Source organism: Grammomys surdaster, unplaced genomic scaffold (genome assembly GCF_004785775.1).
Source record: "Grammomys surdaster isolate TR1022 unplaced genomic scaffold, NIH_TR_1.0 216, whole genome shotgun sequence".
Lineage (NCBI taxonomy): Eukaryota > Metazoa > Chordata > Mammalia > Rodentia > Muridae > Grammomys > Grammomys surdaster.
The window spans coordinates 458,074-462,988 of NW_021604661.1; positions in this window are offsets into that span (position 1 = coordinate 458,074).

Consider the following 4,915-nt stretch of genomic DNA (forward strand, 5'->3'; position numbering starts at 1 on the left):
TCCACCTGTGCCCGGCAGGGCCCTCCACTCTTACATATTCAGCTGAAGCCCTGGATCCCTCCATAAGTGTTCCCAGGCTGGTGGTTAGGACTCTGGGAGCTGTGGTTGGTTGGTATTGTTGCTCTCCTCATGGTGCCACAAACCCTTTCAGCTCCTTCAGTCCTCACTCTAACTCCTCCATGGAGAACCTCATGATCAGTTCAATGGCTAGTTGTGAGCATCTGCCTCTGAATATGTCAGACTCCTGAAGGCCTCTGAGGAGACATCCATATCAGGCCCTTATATGCATGCTGATAAGTTTTTGATCTTAGCCATTCTGACTGGTGTGAGGTGGAATCTCAGGGTCATTTTGATTTGCATTTCCCTGATGACTAAGGATGTTTCAAGTGTAAACTTAAGGGTTTTTTGGAAAGTCAGTTGTGTTGGATGGTGTTTTGCTGGGGTAAAGAAGGAGTGTTGTTCTGAAGTGGACACAGGTGAAAGGCTAAGGCAGACTCGTGAAGGAACATTGTGCTGAAGCAGACACAGGTGAAAGGATGTTCAGCTAAAGCAAGCATGTGAGAGGACATGTGATGAAGGACTCTTCGCTAATGACACACATGCATTGGTTCACCTTACATTGTGTAGTTGAGCTCCATTTGTCCAGACTCCATAGAGAGAAAATGAACCGAAAATACTTCTGGTTGTGTGCTACAGTTTCTTGCCACTTCCATGGATATGGGCTGTTTGGCAGAGTGGTGTCAGATGAGACAGATGCATGTGCTCAGGCAAGACCCATGGAGGACACGTGATGTTTGGAGGGAGTATAAAAAGGACTCAATGGCTAGTAACAGAAGCTGGGAGCTCAGCTTGCTGGGACAGCTTGTTGGTCTCGAGTCTTTACTGATCTTCGATTTGCTGAGAGAGGCACAGACAAGAACTTCTGGCATCCTTATGGGTCCCTCTGAGGCTGAGGCCTGGCTGTCTCTGCTAGGTAGTGCCACCATCATTAAAAGTAGGCTTTGAACAAATTAAAGTTACAGATATTGAACATTTCTTTAAGTGCTTCTCAGCCATTCAAGATTCCTCTGTACCCCATTTTTAAGTTATTATTTTGAGTTATTTGGTTTGGTTTTTTTTTTTTTGAGTCTAACCTCTTGAGTTCTTTACATATTTTGGGTATTAGCCCTCTATCGGATGTAGGGTTAGTGAAGTTCTTTTCCCATTCTTCACAGACATGAGAAAGAGCAATTCTCAACTTCATATGGAAAAACAGAAAAACCAGAATAGCAAAAACAATTCTCAACAACAAAAGAACTTCTAGGGGAATCACCATCCCACCATCCCTGACCTAAAGCTGTACTACAGAGCAATAGTAATAAAAAAAAATGCATAGTATTAGTACAGAGACAAATGGGTTGATCAATGGAATAGAATTGAAGATCCAGAAATAAACCCATACACCTATGGACAACCCATACACAGTCCAAGTGGATTAAGGACCTCAACATAAAACCAGATACACTAAATCTAATACAAGAGAAAGTGAGAAATAGCCTCGAACACATTGGCACAGGGGAAAATTTCCTGAACAAAACACTAATGGCTCAGGCTCCAAGATCAACACTTGACAAATGGGACCTCATGAAACAGAAAATCTTCTGTAAGGCAAAGGACACTGTCTATAGGACAAAATGGCAACCTATAGATTGGGAAAAGATGTCATTGTGTAAATGTTTTCTTTATCCATTCTTCAGTTGAGGGATATCTAGGTTATTTCCAGTTTCTGGCTGTTATGAGTACAGCTACTATGAATATAGTTGAGCAAGTGTCTTTTGGGTATATGCCCAGGAGTGATATAGCTGGGTATTGAGGTAGATTTATTCCTAATGTTCTGAGAAACTGCCAAATTGATTTCCAGAGTGGTTGTATCAGTTTGCACTCCCACCAGCAATGGAATAGTCTTCTCCTTGCTCCACATCCTTGTCACCATGTGCTGTAACTTGAGTTTTTTATCTTGGCCATTCTGATGTGGAATTTCAGGGTTGTTTGGATTTACATTTTCCTGATGACTAAGGATGCTGAACATTCCTTCAAGTTCTGTTTAGATTTGTACCCCATTTTTAAAATTTTTTAAATTTTACTTGGTTTGTTGATGTCTAGTTTCTTGAGTTATCTGTTTTGGAGATTAGCCCTCTGTTAGATGTGGGTTTAATGAAAATATTTTCCTATTCTGCAAACTTTGTTTTTGCATTTTACTTGTTCCTGCATGACTTTTTTATTTTTTCTTTTCTTTTTTCTTTCTTTCTCTTCTTTTCTTTTTTCTTTCTTTTTTTGCATACAGAATTAAGCAAAATAGTGCCTCACAGAGAGACCCTTTCTGACCACACAAGCTATAACTGTATGACCACTATACTATTGCATACTTGGATTATTCCCTTCACAGCATTTAGAGATCTGTCTGCTTCCTTTAGAAAGGGAGGTATTGTTTTGTTTTTGAGACAGGGCCTCTCGCTCTGTATTTCAGGTTGTCTTGAAACTCACTACATAAACCAGGCTGGCCTAAAATTTACAGTAATCTTCAATTTTCCTACCTCAGACTGCTGAGTGCTGTAATCATAGGTATAAGCCACCATACCTAGCTTTAAGAAATTAATTAAACTAAGCAGAGCTGTGGTGGCGCATGCCTTTAATTCCAGTACTCAAAGGCAGGCAGATTTCTGAGTTCAAGGCCAGCCTGATCTACTACAGAGTGACTTTCAGGACAGCCAAGGCTGCACAAAGAAACCCTGTCTCAAAACAAATTAATTGACTGATTAATTACTTAATCAATTAAATAATTTCTACATGTATGTATGCTTGTTTGCATGAGTTTATATGCACCACATTCATGTGGGAGCCCTCAGAGGCAAGAAGAAGGAATCATGTCCTCTGGAACTGGAGGCAGAAATATTTGTGAGCTGCCAGGGATCCAAACCTGGTTACTCTTAGCCACTGAACCATCTCTTTAGCACCAACATCTTCACACAGACATACAGATTTTTTAAAGTTTGAGACTGTGTAGCCTAAGCTAGTCCCCCAATCACTATGAAGCTGAAGATAACATTGAACTCCTGACCTCTTATGTCTACCTCCCAGGTGGTGGAATTACAGGTGTGTATCACCACACCCTGAGGGAAAGCACATTCTTTATGACCTAACTCTTTATACTGCATATATTCTATACTGCGTAGCTTCCTTAAAAGGCCTAGGACATGGTAGTTAAACATTAAAGCATCTAATGTGGAAAAACACACTGTAAAACAAAAAGTATAAAATTCACAGAAATAATACTTTGGTCATGTTTTTGCCATTTAGTAAGTCTGGGCTATAAAATAGGGAAAGCAACCCAGGTTCAGAACTTTGGACATTGCAAAACTGTTCCCAAAGGCTCATGATGCTTTGGACTCTTTACTCTGATACAACTGGGCCTTATTGGTAAAATTCATGTTCTGGAAGGTAAGTTTTTGAATCTTCTGCTCATTTACTTATTGATCAGCCAGTGGCAAGAACATGGCTTGCCATGTATGAAGCCAATGAGAGTTATAAATAAAGATAGATAAAATTTGTCAACTCTGACTAATAAATAAATGAACATGGGAGGTTTATTGCCTAGTAATAAACATCATAGATGATTTTTGTCAGAATATTCCATAACCATAAACAAAAAGTACTTATAGCTAGGAACAACAGTACACAACTGTAACCCCAGCTACTCAGGAATCTGAGGAGGATTGAAAGTTCAAGGCTGTCATTGGCTCCATGATGAGCTTGATACCAGCCTGAGCTACAGAGTACAGAAAAAAAAACTACATAAGGAACAAAAACAGGACTTCAAAGAACCCTTAGCCTGTAGCAAGAATTATGTAGAATGTATTATGTTATTCTTCAGAGCAATGTTTCTTAGTCTTCTCTATGCTGTGAACATCTCTGGCAGCGTGGCAAAGTCTAGAGAACCCCTTCTGAGAAGAAAATGTATGCATTCTATAAGACAAATACAATTATGAAAGAAACCAATTATATTGAAATACAATTACCAAAAATATCCCCTACATCTACAAAGTAGTAATATATATGCGTCTTTATTAGAACATGAAATAAAAAGCATGGGCTGAGGATGTAAATCAGTGGTAGAGTGCTTGTTAGCATGCACAAAGCCCTTTATTCAATGATTCCAAGCATTAGAAGGGGGAGCAAGCTTTACCAACAGCACTAGCACTAGTGACTACCATAATTTTGAACTGATTATATGGTTTTAAGAAGAGATATTCATATGTGACCATATCACCTGAATGTGCCCGATCTTGTCTGATCTTGGATGCTATGGAGGGTCTGGCCTGGTTAGTACTTGGATGGGAGAAGAGATATACAATACCATATTTTGCTCCAAAAATCTGTTTTTTGAGATGGGGAGATAGCTCAGTAGGTTCGAGTATTTTCTATACAATCGTTAGGACCTGAGTTTGGATATCTATCACCCACATATGAAAAAAATCAGGTACAGCCACATGTGCCTGTAACCTCAGGACTAGTAGGGCATGTGGGTACTAGAGACAGGAGGATTGTTGGAGCTTGCTGGTCACCAGTCTAGCCAAAAAAACCCAGCAAGCTCTGGGTTCAGTGAGAGAATAAGGGAATAAAGTGGAAAGTTGAGAGAGGAGGAGACTTGATATCCTTCTCTGGTCTCCACATGGGTATACACACCCTCAAACACACACACACACACACACACACACACACACACACACACATCATATACATCACACACTATTTTTTTAAAATCTGATTTTCTTTCTTTCCTTCCTTCCTTCCTTCCTTCCTTCCTTCCTTCCTTCCTTCCTTCCTTCCTTTCTTTCTTTCTTTCTTTCTTTCTTTCTTTCTTTCTTTCTTTCTTTCT